The 17,465-nt window shown below is 50.8% G+C and overlaps 2 long non-coding RNA genes across 6 annotated transcripts; both read right to left on the reverse strand.

Annotated features, from left to right (window-relative positions):
• Nucleotides 1-2,151: 2,151 nt before the first annotated feature.
• Nucleotides 2,152-10,896, reverse strand: LOC142077224 (uncharacterized). 4 transcript variants are annotated; one of them, XR_012671634.1, is made up of 5 exons: nucleotides 10,313-10,896; nucleotides 9,329-9,414; nucleotides 8,891-9,064; nucleotides 8,289-8,557; nucleotides 2,152-8,113 (listed from the first exon to the last, which is right to left on the reverse strand). It is a non-coding gene; the product is annotated as an uncharacterized LOC142077224 (long non-coding RNA). The 4 variants fall into 4 exon arrangements; XR_012671635.1 differs by lacking the exons at nucleotides 8,891-9,064; nucleotides 9,329-9,414; nucleotides 10,313-10,896 and having other exon boundaries at nucleotides 8,366-8,603; XR_012671637.1 differs by lacking the exons at nucleotides 8,289-8,557; nucleotides 8,891-9,064; nucleotides 9,329-9,414; nucleotides 10,313-10,896 and adding an exon at nucleotides 8,229-8,273.
• A 2,803-nt stretch (nucleotides 10,897-13,699) lies between these two features.
• Nucleotides 13,700-17,092, reverse strand: LOC142077225 (uncharacterized). Of its 2 annotated transcripts, none has more exons than XR_012671638.1 (3): nucleotides 16,322-17,092; nucleotides 14,188-14,251; nucleotides 13,700-13,806 (listed from the first exon to the last, which is right to left on the reverse strand). It is a non-coding gene; the product is annotated as an uncharacterized LOC142077225 (long non-coding RNA). The 2 variants fall into 2 exon arrangements; XR_012671639.1 differs by having other exon boundaries at nucleotides 14,188-14,254.
• Nucleotides 17,093-17,465: the final 373 nt, after the last annotated feature.

The following is a 17,465-nucleotide window of genomic DNA, read 5'->3' on the forward strand; positions in this document are numbered from 1 at the left end:
GAAAATTATGAGCGCGGAGCAGAACAGATGGATCGAGAGAGAAATGGAATGAACGAAATAAGGAAGGAGAGAGAGAGGGGGGGAAAGTTAAGAAACAAACCACAGGAACTGAGGGGGGGGAAAGAGACAAACATATCAGGACAAAGAGAGGGAGAATGAAAAACTGACGCTGGGTGTGGGTAGTTAGGATCAGGCGGCCGGAAGATATCGCGCTGTACGGAAAGATAGAACCCCCTCCCCTAATAGCCAGTAGCATTTAGGTGTGAAGTAAGCAGGCGGAAGTGACGTCGTAAACCCAAGGTATATAACATCGTGTTATCTACCAATAAACGCCATTTGCCGTCCACCACATTGGTGTCTGCGAGTCAATGGCCCGAGCGCCCCGGGGAGGGGGGTCGCCGTGCCGTTCCTGAACCAGGTCGCCACGCCTCACGAAGGCGACAGCTGGGCTGCAGGATGACAAAAAAGGCCAGGGAGCAGAACAAAGGGGAATAATGGGACAGCAAGCTCGGCAGGGGGATATAGCAAGAAACGACGTGACAAGCAGTGGTATAGAGATATACAGACAAAAAGTTAGGGGGAGGATGGAGAACAGAGAGAATAAGAGGAAAAGGACAGGGAGCGGGGCAGAGATGGAGAAAGAACCATTAGAGACAGAGAGAGAAGGAGTGCAACAGGACTGAGACAGAGAGATGGAGAAAGAAAGAGAAAGCAGTGATGGGTAGTAGGCCAGAGGAACAAGGAAAGAAAGGAGGAAGGGCAGAGGGATATAGAAAACAGATGAAGACAGGGAGCCACAAAGTGGGATACCGTGAAACAGAAAGGGACGGGGAACACGAGAAAAAACAGGGATAGGCAGGTGGGGCAATAAATAAGAGGGAAAGAGAGCAGCAGAAGGGGTCACAAAGAGTAAGAGATGAACAGGAAGGAGGACAGGGACAATGAGAAACAGAATTAAAAAAAACAGCAACAGTGACCAAAACAAAGGGATAGAAAGAAAAGGAAGGAAGGAGAGAGATAGGAAGGCAGGGACACAGAGCAGCACGTACAGGCGCAGAAAGGAAAAGAAAGCCAGGAAACAGGCCAGAGAAATTGCACAGGGAAAAAAGACACAGGTGCAGATCAGGACAAAGAGATGGAAAGGGAAAAAACGGCAGTATCGCTATTCGGACGCTGAGCCGCGCGCCACCGCGCATGCGCTCGTGACGGGCGGCTGCACCGCTTGTCGGGGAGCGGCCAAAGCTGGAAGCCCGCAGAAAACCACAAGAAACCAGCAACAAAACTACACATCGTGCTGCGCCACGGGGGCCGCGGCGGTAGCAACGACAACACCGCGCCGCACGCGCTCGAGAGCAAGGCGGCTACCAGGCAGCCAAGTCCGCAAAAACTACACCTCCCGGCATGCACTGGTAAACACAGCCTGGCCGCCCGGAAGCCAAGTGCCGGAAGACTACACCTTCCGGCATGCTCCGGGGAACAAACATGTCCGACCAGAAGCCCCGCACCCCAGGACTACAGCTCCCGGCATGCCGCGAAGCAGCCTTCCCTGCCTTCTGACCCTGCGGGGACACCGTTCCCTCCCGCGCCAACGCACCCGGAGACCCCAGCGCAACCCCGAGCAGCCCCCGCCGCCGACTCCGACAGGGCGCGCCCCTCCGCCCGGCTCCCGACAGTCCTCGCCGCTGGCTCCGACACGGCGCGGCACCCTCGCACCCGTGCCGCCGCCGCCGCCGCTCCGTGCCTCCGACACGGACCCCACCGGCCCAGCCGGCCCCCCACAAGCACCGCCGCCCTCCTGGGGTTTTTCCCGGGAACCGCCGAGTGATCGCCCGGCCCCCGCCCACCTTCGCCCCCGGTGTAGCCGCAGCTCGGCGACCGCGCTCCTCCTCCCGTGATTCACACTGGCCAGCCGGGGCAGGGCAGCACCAGCACGAGCACCAGCCCCTCCCCAGGCAGCCACCCCTTTACAGGGAGGGGCCGTCGCCATCAGCCTCACTGTCCGCACCTGGGGCTCCTCCAGCCCCGGCCCGCAGCTGGAGCCCAGCAGGAACAGAGGGCCATCGGCCAACCCCCGCTCAGCATCACCTCCTCCCCTGGGCTCTGTCACAGCCCCTCTCCTGGTGCAAAGGGAGTGCAAATGCAGCCGTGAGGGCAAAGGAGACGGCGAGTGTTTATTTAGTCACGCACGTAACAAGTCCCGGGAGCGAGTCTGCTCCGGGGCTCGGGGTCCCCGACGCTCCCCCAGCCCATGGGACACCTCGGCAATCGTTCCCGGAGCCACGCTTGTCGGTTCGGCAGGGAACGGACGGTCGGTCGGCTGGCTCCTGGACCAATGGGCTGCTGGGCAGAGGTGGAGGCTGCCAAAAACGTGGAGCGGGGCGCAGGACACGAGAAGAAAAAAGCCGCAGCAGGCTAGACGGGAGGGTGTAGCGAGAAAGCGTGAGGCAGGGAACAGGACAGCGAGAGAAGGATGGGGACAGGGAGCCCGACAGAGGTGAAGAAAGAAGCAGCAGGAAGAGAGGAAGGGAAGCAGCAAAAAGAGGGAGACAGAGCAGGACAGAGACTGACAAAGAAGGACAGGGAGCAGGATGGAGATGCAGGAAAAACCTGGGATGGGCAGCACGACAGAAAGGGAGGAAGGAAGGGAAAGAATATGGGCAGGAAGCCAGACCGAGACACATGGAGAAAGATTAAAAAGCGACAAGAACAGGTCAAAGAGGAAGGAATGAAACAGGGACAGGGAGCCGGCACAGCGAATGATGGAGGGAAGGGCCCGTATGGGGGGAACAACACAAAACAAACCACACAGCTACATGCTACGTAGCAGGGAGGGAAGAATTAAGAATTAGGAACAGCGAGCTGGAAAAAAAAAACAAACAGATGGAAAGCAAGAAGAATAGCAACACGTACAGAAAGAAGAGGGGGGAAATTCTAAAATAGGGTCATCGGGAAGCCAGAGATAGTGAGAAGGAGAGAGGACAAAAGCGACAGGCTACAAGGCAGAGAGGGCAGAATTAATGAATAGCGACAGAAAACTGGCCAGAGAGAGATGGAGAAAGGCAAAAGATTGGACGGCTGACAGTGCACAGAGGGAAGAATTCAAAAACCATGAACAGGGAGCTGGACAGAGAGAGAGGCAGAAATAAAATGGGGACAAGTGACAGGCCACAGGGCAGAGAGAGAGAGGAACTGATAAACAGGGGACCAGACAGAACACAATGTAGAATAGAAAAAACCAGCAGCAGGCTACAGGGAAGAGGTAGGAATTAAAGAACAGGGACGGGGAGCTGGACAGAGAGACACGGAGAGAGAAAGAAAAAAAACAGCAATGGCTACAATATGGATAGGGAAAAAATAAAAACTAGCAGTAGGGAGTTGGACAGAGAGAGATGGAGAAAGACAAATAGCATGGGGCTACGGGACAGAGAATGTGGAACTAAAACACGGAGGGAGGGAGCCGGACACAGAGAGGGACCGAGGAAAAAATCCAGACAGGCTACACGGGGCAGACGGAGGAATTAAAATCTGGGGACAGGGAGCCAGACAGAGAGAGAGGGAGATCGCAGGGAATAGCGGTGGGTGCAGGAAGACGAGTGAGGTATTAATAAATAGGGACAGGGAGCCAGACAGAGACAGAGTAATGCAAAAATAGTGACAGGGTACAGGGCAGAGAAGAAGAATTTAAAATGGGGCGCAGCAAGATAGATATAGAGAGATGGAGAAAAGAAAAAAGCGACAGGGTACGCGGCAGAGAGGGAGGAATTAAAAAACAGGGACGGGAAGCAAGAAAGAGTGAGGTGGAGGAAGCGGCGGGGCATTAAAACTGAGGGACGGGGAGCTGGGAAAGAAGAGGTGGAGAAAGAAATAGAAACACAATGTGCTACAGGGCCGTGAAAGAAGAAACCGAAGAACTGGGACAGGGAGCCAGAGAAAAAGAGCCAGAGAAAGAAAAAATACCAACGGACTACGTAACAGAGAGAGAGGAATGAAAAAATAGGGAGCCGGAGCCGGGCAGAGCAAGAAGGAGGAAAAAAAAATAATCAGGGGCCAACAGGGCAGAGAAAGGTAGAAAGGAAAAAACAGGGATCCGGAGCCAAACAGAAAGAAAATGATAGCGATGGGCTACAGGGAGAAGAGGGAAAAATTAAGAGAGGGACGAGGACCCGGACGCGGCATGATGCACACAGGAAGTATAGCAACAGCTAGGGGGCAGAGAGGGAGGAATTATAACATAGGGATGGAGAGCCAGAGGTGGAGGGAAGATAAAGAGAGGGGAAAAAAACCAGACAGCCTACAGGGAAGAGAAGGAGGAATTAAAAAATTGGGATCCAGAGCCAGAGAGAGAGATGGAGAAAGAAGAAATTGAAAAATAGGGAGCAGGAGCCAACCAGAGAGAGACAGAGAAAGGAAATACCGTGATGGGCTCCAAGACGGAGAGGGATGGATTTCAAAAAAGAAGGGACCGGGAGTCGTACAGAGAGAGACGGAGAAAGAGAAGATAGCGACGGGCCGCAGGGCAGCGAGGGAAGAACTAAAAAGTAGGGACAGGGAGCCAGACAGAGAGCGATGGAGAAAGAAAAAAAAATGCGACAGGCTATAGGGCAGACAGGGAGCGATTAACAACTCGGGACAGGGAGCGGGACAGAGAACGGAAAAATAGTGACGGGCTGCAGGGCAGAGAGGGAGGAATTACAAAACGGGGACAGGAAGCCAGACACAGAGAGATGAGGAAAGGCAAATAATAGCATTGTGCTACAGGGCCGAGAGGGAGAAACTGAAAAATAGGGACCAAGAGCCAGAATGACGAGAGACAAAGTAAGAACAAACCGCTATAGGCCACAGGACAGACAGGGAGGAATTTTTAAAAAACAGGACCGGAAGCTATCTACAGAAAGACGTCGGGAAACAAAAATTGAACAAGCAAAACGTACAGGACAGAGAGGGATGAATTTAAAAAAAAAAAAATAAAGACAGGAAGCCGGACAGAGAGACACAGACAAATTAAAAACAGCAATGGGCTACAAGACAGATAGGGAGAAATTAAAAAATCCTGGACGGGAGCTGGACGGGGAGAGACGGCAAAAGAAATGAAATCGCAACGTGGCACAGAGCCAGGAAGGACAAAATTGAAAAACAGGTCCTGGGAACTGGAAAGAGAGAGACAGAGAAAGAAAAGAGACCGATGGGCTCTAGGGCAGAGAGGGAGGAATGAAAAAACAGGGGTGGGGAGCCAGAAAGAGAGACTGAGAAATAAGAGGGAGAACGCAACAGGCCACAGGGTACAGACAGACGAAGTACAAAAGAGGGGCCGGGACCCGGACGGAAAGAGGCGGAGAAAGGGAACTTCACAAGTGACGGGCTACAGGGCAGAAAGCGAGGAATTTAGAAAATCAGGATCTTGAGCGGACCGAGAGAGACAGAGAAAATGAAAATGGTGATGGGTAACAGGGCAGAGAGGAAGGAATTAAAAAACAGGGAGAGGGAACAGGACAGAGAGACTGAGAAAAGGAAAACTCCTGACAGACTTCCAGAGAGAGAAGGAGGCATTAAAAATTACAGACAGGGAGTGGGACAGACAGACAGAGAAAGAAAAAAACGGCAGTGGGCTACCGGGCAAAGGAGAGGAGAGTTTAAAAGTGGGGACAGCGAGACGAACAGAGAGGGACGGAGAAAGGAAAGAAGCGCCCGAGGGACAGGGAGCTGGACAGAGAGAGACACAGACAGCAACAATACCGACACACTAACTACAGGACAAATAGGGAAGAACGCAAAAATAGTGGCCGGGAGCCAGACAGAGAGAGACGGAGAAGGAAAAAATAGCCACAGGCTACAGGGCAGAGAGAGGGAGGACCTAAAACATGGGAACAGGGAGCCGCTCAGAACGAGATGGAAAAAGGAGGTACAGGGGAGCAAAAAAAAAAAATCGCAGCACAGTGGGAAAGGGAGGGGACCAGGTAAGGGGCGCGGAGGAACCAGGACTCACTGCAGCTCTCGCTGTCAGTGCTGCCGGGAGAATTTGACAGTTCAGACGCTTCCTTCTCCTTCTCTCCTCCTTTCCTTTTCTGTAACTTCGGTCGCTTGGCTGTCCTCCACCTAAGAGAATACATGGGTGTCTCACAGGTCTTACGAGACAAAGCTTCCTAGACGCGTAGCCTCGCTCGCGCGCTACACGCAGGAGTAGGACAGAGGAAAACAGGAAGAAAATTATGAGCAGGGTGCAGAACAGACGGCTTGAGAGAAAAATTGAATTATAGAAATAAGGAAAGAGAGAGAGAGGAAAAAACATAGTGAACACACCAGAAGGACTGAGGGGAAAAGAGAGAGAGAGAGATCAGGATAAAGAGAGGGAGAAAGAAAAACCAGCGCTGCAGGATGAGAAAAAAGGCCAGGAAGCAGGACAAAGGAGAATCATGCTGGGCAGGGGTATATAGCGAGAAACGATGCAAACAGGCAGTGGTATGGACATATACAGACAAAAAGTTAGGGGGAGGATGGATGACAAAGAGATAACAGAAAAAAGACAGAGAACGGGACAGAGAAGTGAAGCAATAAAAAATAGGGCCAGGGAGCAGGACAGAGGAAGAGAGACAGAGAGAGAGGGACAGGTAAGGCAGCAGATAATTGGAGAAAGAAAAGAAAGGGAACAGCACAGAGGGTCACAGAGAAAAAGAGAGGGATGGCAGAAAGAGAAAAATAAGATGACAGAGAAGAACTGAGAAGCAGACGGAAAAAGGTACAGGGAAAAGGACAGAGATGGAGAAAACAGAGAAAGACTGGAGGCAGAACAAAGGGAAAGACTGACAAGTACAGGGAGCAGGACAAAGGGATGCAGGTGGAAAAATAGTGATGGGCAGCAGGTTAGAGAAAAAGTAAGAAAAAGAGCAAGAACAGCAAGAGAAGGAGAATGATAGAAGGATGTAGAGAGAAAGACCGGGACACGTAAAAGGAAGGGTTGGGGGACACACACGTCACAAGAGTAGAAATAAAAAAAGAGGGATAGGGAGCGAGACAGCGTGACAGAGGGAGACGGAGGGGGGGAAGGAGTGGGATGCAAGGATAAAAGAAAGCATAGGTACAGGGAAAAGAAAAGAATGAGAGAGAGAAAGAGGAGAATGGGGAGCAGGAGACAGAGAGATGGAGAACAAAAAAATAGTGATGGGCCGAAGAACAAAAATACAGAGAATTAAAAAAATACTTCTAGGGAGCAGGACAGAGCAATAGAGCAAGAGGAAAAAATGAACAGGGAGAAGGTCTGGTAACACACAGGAGGACTGCATATTACCAGGACACTGCGGGAGTGAGAGGGAGGGAACACAGAGCAGGACAGAGGAATAGAGAGAGAAAAAAAATAGGGACAGGAAGAAAAGCAGAGTAACCAAGAGAGGAAAAAAAACAGAAAGGGAACTGGACAGAGATGGGCAGCAGAACAGAGCAGGACTAAAAGATAGAGAAAGAAGCATTAGAGGCAGACGAATAGAGACAGGAAAAAACAGGTTGAAAGAAAGAGAGAGAGAGAGTGACAAAACCCAGGCAGAGAGTGGCAGAAAGAAAAACCAGTGACAAACAGCAGGACAGAGGCGGGGGGGCAGGGGGAAGGAAGGACAGGACGAAGGAGAGAGAAAGAGACAGAAGGACAGAAAGAGATAGGGAGGCAGGAAAGGAGAGATAGAGGAAGGAAGGCAGGGACACGGCGCTGCACGTACAGGCGCAGAGAGCAAAAGAAAGCCAGAGAACAGACCAGAGAAATTGTGGGGAAAAAAGAAACAAATGCAGATCAGGACAAAGAGATAGAAAAGGAAAAAACCGCGATGGGCTACAGAACAGAGACAGAGAATGAAAAAAAAGAGGGAGACGGAGCAGGACACAAGAATAGAGGAAGAGGTACAGGGGAACAAAACAAAGAAAAACACTGCAGCGTGGGAAACAGAGGTGACCAGGGGAGAGGCTGGGAGGGCCCAGGATGCATAAGAGGGAAGACAGTGCCCTGAGCGCCTGGGACTCACCTCAGCTCTCGCTCTCGGCGCTGCCGGGAGAATTTGACAGTTCAGACGCTTCTTTCTCCTTCTCTCCTCCCTTCCTCTTCTGTAACTCCGGTCGCTTTGCTGTCCTCCACCTAAAAGAATACGTGGGTATCTCACAGCTCTGACGAGACGAGGCTTCCTACACAAGTAGCCTCGCTCGCTCGTGCACTACGTGGCCGTACCGCGCCATTGATGACGCACACAGACCCTGCGGTCCGTGTTGGCGGCCTGGCCTGCTGCGGACTACGAAGAGGGATCCTTCCTCACCTGGAAAAGCAAGCTCTTTCTCGCCTGCAGCAGGAGGCAGCTGCTGGCCACGTGGCCTTCAATGTCATTTTCTTTACCTTTCTCCGGCCTCTCCAGCTTCAGCCGCGGCAGCCCCTGTCCACATCCAGTAAGTGCTCCACCAGACCCTTTTTGCCCCAACGCTGCGAGGAAAGCGAAGCCGGGCAGAGACAACCCACGCAAGCCTGAAGCGGGTGCCATCAACGGCATCCCCAAGGCAGGAACAGACAACCGCATCCTCAGTGCAGCCTCTGGAAGAGAGAAAGAAAAAGCAGCGACCGATAGTACCGTAGCTTGCCCCTGGCCGCATCCTCTCCTTCTGCAGGGGCTTCTGGAGACACATCAAAGGCCAGCTTGCCGACTGGGCTTGGGGGTGACCTGGGGCTACAGGGCTCCAGCAGACCGGGAGCCTGCCGCAGCGAGCAGTTTGAAGCTTCCCGTCCCGCCACCCCCGAGCGGCCAGCGGGCAGGAGACACCGCCCCATCCGCCGAGGGGACTCGCTCGCCTCACCGATGACCTCGGCCCTGACCCGCCGCCGCACTGCAGGTTAAGGAAAAAGGACGTGATAAAAGCAGTAACTCACCAAAACCACATCAGGACTCTCTGTCGCTAGTTACGAGGCTGCTACCGCTTCTCAGGAAAGCCTGGAAAACGCACCGAAGCGACGCCGATTTGTCCCGTGTTATCCACGCCGTTTCTTTGACCTTGATTGCTTTTAGCACAGATGCTAGTATCTCACTAAGGTGTTCGAGTGCTCCTGTAAGGCATTTTAAACACTGACTGACTGAAAAAGCATAAAGCTTTTATCGTGAAAACAAAGCCTGTTTCTCCCGAACATCCCAACTCTTACAAACGGTTCCTTTCCTCTTCTAGTCCAACATTATTTTCACAGCACCCTTTCACAGCAAGCGCACAGAAACAGAAGACTGTGCTTGCAGGAAGAGAAAACAGACGGAGGGAAGCAAGCTTTGCATAGGCGTACCACAAAAACCAACAACAAAACAAAACTTTGACGTTGTACCTTTTTTTTCTTTTAGAGCTCGTCCCTGTCTCAGCTGATCGTCTCGTCAGAGCACGAGGTGCAGATGATCCGTATCCCGATGACATCTGCACACGATGAACACATGTTCAGAAATAGTCCAGATCTGTAAGACTGGTGTCATTTGTGTGGTTCCAAGCATCATAACTCCATTTTACTGACCAATGCATTTGTGAGGAAACTAAGTAGCTTTTAAATGTAGCCTCTCCTTGGGGAGAAAAATGCGTTACGGAGTGAAAAAAAGGATGATTCAAAGCTCCCAACCATGACGGAGCAGTGGGAAAACTAATGAAAGTGAAGACCAACAGCAGCAACACGAAGCAGCATTTGGCTTTAATTCTGATCACGTACTTAAGCGGCTCGCCAAGTCTATACCTCGATCCTATGAATGACTAGCCCTTTTTTGGAAGGACCAACTTTTGTCCTTCAAAGTCCTAGATTGAAGACTCCACTGAACAGAATGTGGATTGAGCCACAGGACAACGTGCCATCAACACTCTAATGAAAAAAAAATCAAGTAAAAATCAAGTTTAAATATCAGTTTCCATCGTGTCTCATTCATTACGTTTCTAGTAGTACCTGGGTGCTCCAAAATTCACTCTCCTGACACCACGTAGTACTACAAATTGAGTTACGTGTGTAAAAATAAAAGGCTCTTTCCAACCTGCCCGTAAAATCAGTATGAACAAACAGAAGAGAAACACTTGACCCTAAAGAAGGTCACAGGCAGCTCTTAATTTTTCGTAGATGAAAGCTCATTCTTTTCCCTGAAAGGAAAACACTCGTAACTACCCAGGGACCGATGCGGGAACGAGGCACGCACACTCTGTTCACGGCAATTGTTCATCAGCTTTTCTGCACCGGCAGCAAATTTGCCTTTTCCCTGGGTTTGACGTGGAGCATCTGCAGCGACCTTGGACGCGCCAATGTTTCTCCCGGCTCCCCCGGCCCCACACGTGCCATTACCTGAGCAGCAAGCGGCGTCAGCCACGCAGGATTTTCTTCACGTGACGCAGAAGGTGACGCTGGGAAAAGAGCAGGCACAAAATGAACCTGTTTGTCACACCCAGCCAAAGGTGAAAACCCAGGGAAGGATTCTGCCGTGCGGGGCCGGGCTGTGCACCCCGGGAGCTCCAGCCGGCCGGTTTCGCTCCCCTTTGCCGGGTACCGGGGAGACACCGCCGCCTCGTGCTGCCGCCTGCCCCCCGGGGAGAGCCGGGGGACCCCCACCTCACTTCAGCCCTCGGGAACGGGTCCGGGAGAGACCCTCCACACAAAGAGAGCGGATCCACGCGTGGCGTGGATTTAATCCCCGAGGGAAGAGGCCGGGCTCCCCGCTGGCAGAAGGACAACTCGCCTCCCTGCCGCTCGGAGCGCCTTGCCGGGGACAGCCCTGCCTGCGCCTGGCTGCTCTTCAGCCGTGCTGGGAGTGCAGTCTGGCCGACAGATGCTCCGGCAAACAGACACTGCAGCGAATCGCAGCTCCCGCTCGTTACAGCTGCTGGTAATTTTGCCTCTGGCTAAGGCATGCCCCAGACAGCGGACACTCCGTCTCATTCCAGCTCCTGCTTGCTACGGTTCTGGCTAATTGAAGCTCCAGCTCCGCACCGTTGATTTCAGCTCCTTCTCCTCACAAGCTCCAGCTATTTGCAACAGCCTGGGCTTTTGACAAGGTCCTAAACCAATCGCCGTCAAAACTCGACTATTAGGATTAAATATCATAGTTGGACATTGTATAAACATTAATCAGTTTGTACGACTAATCAGTTAATAACTATTCGAAGCAGTCAACAAGCAAGAGCTGGACTCGAAGAGGGCGTGCGGGGTCTGAAAAGCAGAGACCACCTCTTCCCCCCAGAGACCACCGCAGACGTTGAGTTGGGCCTGGTGCGTGCCGGCCTCCCGCACTTCGGGGTCCAGCAGGACCAGACCCGCCCCTCCCCCCGGAGAGGGTCCACGCACCCTGCCCACCCCCTGCTTTCCCCTGCAGCCCCCAATGCCCTCCCACCCCCCCGCACAAACAGCCAAACCAGCTTCTGCTTTGGGCCCCCAAATCAGCTCACTTAGCGCCCACTTCTTAGCCCAAAAACCCAGCTGCTGCGCCTCTTCTCGAGTCCCAAAGGTGCCCCCGGGGAGGGCAAGCGCTTGCGTGATGCTTCGGGCAGAAACGGGGGTGAAAGGTCTGATCCCGGTGCTGGGGGAGCAGAGGCGAGCTGGCTCGGACCAGCTTTTGCTCCTGGAACAACCCCAGGTCCCTGCTCCGAGGTCTCTGCTCCGAGGTCACAGCGAGGCATCTGAAAAACAAAAATCCCAACGGATATTTCAGCACGTTAAAAAAAACAGCACCGAAGGCAGCAGAGGAATTCGGTCAGGACAAGGGAGAGGGTAGCAGTCGAGCTAAAGGAGGGTGCCAGGCAAACGGGTGTCCTGGTCTCGGCTGGGATAGGGTTAAATTTCTTCCTAGTGCTGTGTTTTGGATTTAGTATGAGGAGAATGTTGATAACACACTGATGTTTTCAGTTGTTGCTAAGTGCCCTCCTAGTCCAAGGACAGCTCCCGTGCCTACTGACTGAGCTAGGTACACAAGATGGGAGGGAACATAATCAGGACAGCCAGCCCAGCTGGCCAATGGGGTATTGCATACCATGTGACATCATGCTCAGTATATGAAGGGTAGGCGTGATCCAGGAAGTACCGATCGCTACTTGGTAATCGGTCAGCGCGGGTGGTGAGCAATTGCATTGTGCATCACTCATTTTGTATATTTTATCATTATCATTTTCCCTTTTTTTCCCTGTTCTATTAAACTGTCTTTATCTCAACCCACGAGTTTTTCCTCACTCTCACCCTTCCGATTCTCTCCCCGTCCCGCTGGGGGCGGGGGGAGTGAGTGAGCGGCTGCGTGGCATTTGGCTGCCTGCCAGGTTAAACCACGACAACGGGTCAGCTCGAAATACAACGCGGCCTTTAAAAGCTCGAGCAATTCGAACGCTTAAAATCCGCGTGAGGACTAATTGACGCGATTCTGAACACGCCCTTAGCAGACAAGTAAACGCTCTCGCTGGTGTCGGAAAACGCCTCGTCCCTTCCTTACAGCACCGCTGCAGGGAGATAACCCCGTGAGGCTGCAGGACAAGGGCGCGCCGTAATCAGCATCTACGCTCACGGATCCACCGCCGCAGCTCCAGCCCTTGCGCTGCTGCTGCTGCTGCTGCTGCGCATCTCGCTCGCTTGGCCGATAAAGCTGAAAGTGAAGTGTAAAACTTTGAAGAGTAAAATGAAAAAGAAAGAACAAATCTCAGCAATTCATTTTATGCTAAAAAGGCGTGCGTACGCTTACAGACGTACAATGAGAAGGCTTATATATATATAAAAATATTTGATTTTCCTTTTGCGTTCATTGAAATTGCGTAGCTGTGAATTCATACCGTTAAATTATCTACCTCCAAGCTACACAGCTATCGTTTGACCAGGGGTTTTGCGTGTGTGACAGGACTAGGAGGGACGCCTGGCCAGCTGCGCCGAGACCGATGCTACCGAACTGCCGGGGAAACGCGCCGTCGAAAGCGAGACAGAAATAAAGTGCTTCAGAGCACTCTGCCAAAAGATCGGGAAAAAAGCCCCTAACGTTCAGTTGCCTCTCTTTTTAAACGTTTAGAGCAACTACCCAACTGCTTAAGCACACCTAATAAATTATACACTACAGCTATTTGGCAGTTGCAGTTTAAACAACGCAAGTCAGTTTGGAAATTAGACAATTTTAACTTTCTTTTTAAAATTTCATTTATGATAGAAAAATCAGTGAGATAAGAGATCTCCCATACGGTTTTACTTTTTTGGGGGGGGGGGGCGGGAGGGGGGCGGTGGGGAATATCAAATCCCCAGTGCTGCAATACATCAGGCTACCAAAAAGGACTGGCAGGTTTGCTAACGCTGTTGGCTGTACCCAAGCGTGCGGAGGAACGCGTCTTTACGATCTCTCGACCGTTACACCCGAGAACCAAAGATCAGCCGTACGTCGACTATTGGAAGATGTGCTGCGCTTGGGTCCTTGCAAGGAAATCAACTTAACTCCTTTTTTTTTTCCAGAGAGAGTGAAAAGTCTCCTTGCGGATGACTTCTACTGCCAAGCACGTCATCTCTGAAGATCCATTCTGATGGGAAGTTTGTAAAAGGCAACTCCTTTGAATGAAAAAGATTTCCATTCTGGAAAATCTCTTTCCAACCGAAGTCAAAATTACGCGCTGCAGGTTAGGAAAAAGGACATTAGAGAATCAGTAACTCACCGAAAACACATCAGGACTCTCTGTCGCTAGTTACGAGGCTGCTACCGCTTCTCGGGAAAGCCTGGAAAACACACCGAAGCGACGCCGATTTGTCCCGTGTTGTCCACGCCTCTTCTTTGACCTTGATTGCTTTTAGCACAGATGCTAGTATCTCAGTAAGGTTTTCGAGTGCTCCTGTAAGGTATTTTAAACACTGACTGACTGAAAAAGCATAAAGCTTTTATCGTGAAAACAAAGCCTGTTTCTCCCGAACATCCGAACTCTTACAAACGGTTCCTTTCCTCTTCTAGTCCAACATTATTTTCACAGCACCCTTTAATAGCAAGCACACAGAAACAGAAGACTCTGCTTTCAGGAAGAGAAAATAGACGAAGGAAAGCAAGCCTTGAATAGGCGTACCACGCTCCAGAACAGACCTTTATTTTTAGTATTTGTGTTAAAATATTTCATGTTAAAAAATCAGATAGAATGAGAGTTGCCACATTCTTCGTGTTGACTGTAAAGTCCACACTACAAGCACCTTAGGAAAAATGCAGACACATATCACAGGCATACCTTGTACCTGCAGACCACTATGGATCCTTTCCATCCGTCTCGTACTTTCACGGCAGTTGACATTCTGCTGAGAGGAAAGGAAAAAAAAAAAAAAAAAAACAAACACGTTTAGCACAAAGCTTCCTTTTCTGTGAAGACTACAACTGAGTGGAGGAGAAAGTATTTTGCATCATCTTTGGTGCAGTTGTTGAGACAGGCCACTAGAGCTTCTGCATGTTTTAGACAACCGTGCCTTTTCTTTTGGCTCATCGGCAGCTTTAGTTTCGCTAGAACTCACTTGCCTAGAGACACGCAGGTGACAGGCACAGACACCTACGTACGTTTTCTCAAGCCTAAGTAGAGCCGCGATTTCCTCACCCGATACGTCCCAAGTTGAGTATTTTTGTTAAAGAGTACGGCAACCCGTCTGTCCTCGCGAACTCGCTGCAAAAGAGGAATCCTTTTTTCCAGGCCGTTTCTCCAAACGGTTGAGATCTTTGAAAACTGCAGTTGTGCCACCAAACCTGCTCAGGGTCCCTCCCAACCTTCGACCATCGTTAGATTTAACAGGCACACGCTCTATTCCGTCTTCCAACAGCAAAAATACATAACGCCCCCAGACCCCTAGCGCAACCCTACGGACGTCCACACACACCTCGCTGTTTTGATGAGGAGCCACTGAGCACCCCTGCGAGCACAGCGGGATCATGCGCAAGACCAGCGTCCTGGTTTCGGCTGGGATAGAGTTAATTCTCTTCCTGGTAACTGGTATAGCGCTGTGTTTTAGATTTAGGACGAGAAAAACGTGGATAACACGCTGATGTTTTAGTTGTGGCTAAGTAGCGCTTACGCTAGTCGGGGACTTTTCAGCTTCTCATGCCCTGCCAGCGAGAAGCTGGGAGGGACCTTAGCCAGGACAGATGACCCAAACCGGCCAAAGGGACAGTCCGTACCATATGACGTCACGCTCAGTACATAAGCTGGGGGAGTTGGCCGGGCGGCGGCGACTGCCGCTCGGGGACCGGCTGGGCATCAGTCGGCGGGCGGTGAGCAATCGCATTGTGCGCCGCTTATTTTGTATATTCTTTTATCGTTACGATTGTTTCCCCTTCCTGTTCTGTCCCATTAAACTGTCTTTACTTCACCCCACGAACTTCACTTTTTTTTCCGATTCTCTCCCCCACCCCACTTTGGGGGCAGGGGGAGCGAGCGAGCAGCTGCGTGGTGTTTAGCTGCCTGCCGGGTTAAACCACAACAACCAGCTTCACCTACGCCGATTTCAGCGAATGCAGCTTCTGAAGCTTTAAACTGAAAACCGTATCTTGACACTTTGCCGCGGCAGAAACGATCCGTAACTAGAACTCTACAAAAACGCAGTAACGCACATTGCAAACCCACAGCAGCGACAGCTTCAGAAATATTTCTACCGGGAACAAGGGAGAAAAACAATACAGTTTCATCTCACGCACAGGAAAGCAGCAGGCAGAGAAAAGGGTCGGCATTCGTAGCCCTTGCAGAACGCAGGCATTCTCCTTCCATTCCTAAACCCGCCTCTTAGGTCGAAATATCACAACACTACTATGGCAATATCGAGAGCAGGGAACAGCAGCCCTGCCACTGGATGTGCTACTGACTGATGCTATTTACGTAGCAGGACACCTAGACAGAGGGGCACGTTTTTCCACACACAACCCTGAACTTCCTGAAAATTTATGTTTACCAAAACGAGCCATTTGGAACACATTGCCAAACAATGTTTGGCAATAAAACTTCGATGTGTTTGACACACACAAATTTGGGGTAACTCGCTACTTGCTTCCTGCTGTTGTTGTTCTTCCTTCAGAAATTCTACTTGTAGCCAAGTTATTCGCTACCGGTTCAAGCATTTACCTTCCAGGTATTACCAGCACATCTACACAGGCGAGGAACTAAATCGCTCTTCTAAAACTACCCGAGTGAAAATTACAGCCACGAAAGAGGAGTGACAGAGAAGAAAAGGAGAGGTCAGGCAGCAAGAGAGCTCTGCAGGCTGCCACCAGTCAACATCGCACTCTTTTTAAAAAAAAAAAAAAAAAAAACACACACAAACCAAAAAATAACACAAACACAAAAAGCCCACAAAAACCAACAACAAAACAAAACCTTGACGTTGTACCTTTTTTTTCTTTTGGAGCTCGTCCCTGTCTCAGCAGATTGTCTCGTCAGAGCATGAAATGCAGGTGATCCGTATCCCGATGACATCTGCACGCGATGAACACGTGTTCAGAAATAGTCCAGATCTGTAAGACCGGTGTCATTTGTGTGGTTTTAATAATCATAACTCCGTTTTATTGACCGATGCATTTGCGAGGAAACTAAGTAACTTTTAAACGTAGCCTCTCCTTGGGCAGAAAAATGCGTTAGGGAGTGAAAAAAAAGATGATTCAGAGCTCCCAACCATGACGGAGCAGCGGGGAAATTAACGAAAGTGAAGGCCAACAGCAGCAACACGAAGCGACATTTGGCTTTAATTCTGATCACGTACTTAAGCGGCTCGCCAAGTCTATGCCTCGAGCCTATGAACGACTAGCCCTTTTTTGGAAGGACCAACTTTTTTCCTTAAAAGTCCTAGACTGAAGACTCCACTGAACAGAACGTGGATTGAGCCACAGGACAACGTGCCATCAACACTCTCAGGAAAAAAAAAATCAAGTAAAAATCAAGTTTAAATATCAGTTTCCATCGTGTCTCATTCATTCCGTTTCTAGTGATACCTGGGTGCTCAAAAATTCACTCTCCTGACACCACGTAGTACTACAAATTGAGTTACGCCTATAAAAATAAAAGGCTATTTCCAACCTGCCCATAAAATCAGTATGAACAAACAGAAGAGAAACACTTGAACTTAAAGAAGGACACAGGCAGCTCTTAATTTTTCACAGATGAAAGCTCATTCTTTTCCCTGAAAGGAAAACACTCGTAACTACCCAGGGTTAGTTACGCTAACGAGGGTACGTAGGCACGCTCTGTTCACGGCAATTGTTCATCAGCTTTTCTGCACCGGCAGCAAATTTGCCTTTTCCCTGGGTTTGACGTGGAGCATCTGCAGCGACCTTGGACACGCCAATGTTTCTCCCGGCTCCCCCGGCCCCACACGTGCCATTACCTGAGCAGCAAGCGGCGTCAACCACGCAGGATTTTCTTCACGTGACGCGGAAGGTGACGCTGGGAAAAGAGGAGGCACAAAATGAACCTGTTTGTCACACCCAGCCAAAGGTGAAAACCCAGGGAAGGATTCTGCCGTGCGGGGCCGGGCTGTG

Source organism: Calonectris borealis, unplaced genomic scaffold, assembly GCF_964195595.1.
Source record: "Calonectris borealis unplaced genomic scaffold, bCalBor7.hap1.2 HAP1_SCAFFOLD_180, whole genome shotgun sequence".
NCBI classification, from domain to species: domain Eukaryota; kingdom Metazoa; phylum Chordata; class Aves; order Procellariiformes; family Procellariidae; genus Calonectris; species Calonectris borealis.